Here is a 1,170-nt window from a genome sequence, read left to right as displayed (position 1 = left end):
AACAAACACACACACAAACAGGCACACACACAAAGAAACACACACACACGCACGCACATACACACAGAAGCACAAACACACAAACAGACAAGCACACACACAAACATACACATGCATTCACACACATACACAAACACATGAACAAACTTGCACATTCACAAACACACACAAAGAGACACAAAAAAACAGACATGCACACACACACCCAAACAGACAAGCACACACACACACACACACACAAACAGACATGTACACACACACACACACAAACAGATATGTACACACACACACAAACAGATATGTACACACACACCCAAACAGACATGTACACACACACACACACACAAACAGACATGCACAGACACACACAAAAAGACATGTACACAAACACACACCCGAACAGACATGTACACACCAACACAACCTACACTCTCACACACACACACACACACACACACACACACACAGATATTCAAACACACACACACACACACATACAGACACACACACACACAGATACAAACGCACTCACACACAAACACAAACAGACATGCACACACACAAACAAACAGACATGCACACACACACCCAAACAGATATGTACACACACACCCAAACAGACATGTACACACACACACACACACAAACACACAAACATGCACACTCTCACACACACACACACACACACACAAACAGACACACACACACAGATATTCAAACACACACACACACACACACACACACACACACACACACACACATACAGACACACACACACACAGATACACACGCACTCACACACAAACACAAACAGACATGCACACACACAAACAAACAGACATGCACACACACACCCAAACAGATATGTACACACACACCCAAACAGACATGTATACAGACACACACAAACACACAAACATGCACACTCACACACACACCCACACACACACCCACACACACACACACACACACATACATAACCAGATAGGTACACTCACACACACACACACACACACACACACACACACACACGCACACTCACACACACACAGATATGCACACACAAACAGACACATGCACCCACGCACGCACACACACAGACATGCACACAAAAACCGATATGCAGACACACACAAACAAACACACACACAAACAGGCACACACACAAAG

Source organism: Lampris incognitus, unplaced genomic scaffold, assembly GCF_029633865.1.
Source record: "Lampris incognitus isolate fLamInc1 unplaced genomic scaffold, fLamInc1.hap2 scaffold_123, whole genome shotgun sequence".
Lineage (NCBI taxonomy): Eukaryota > Metazoa > Chordata > Actinopteri > Lampriformes > Lampridae > Lampris > Lampris incognitus.
This window is presented reverse-complemented; position numbering follows the sequence as displayed.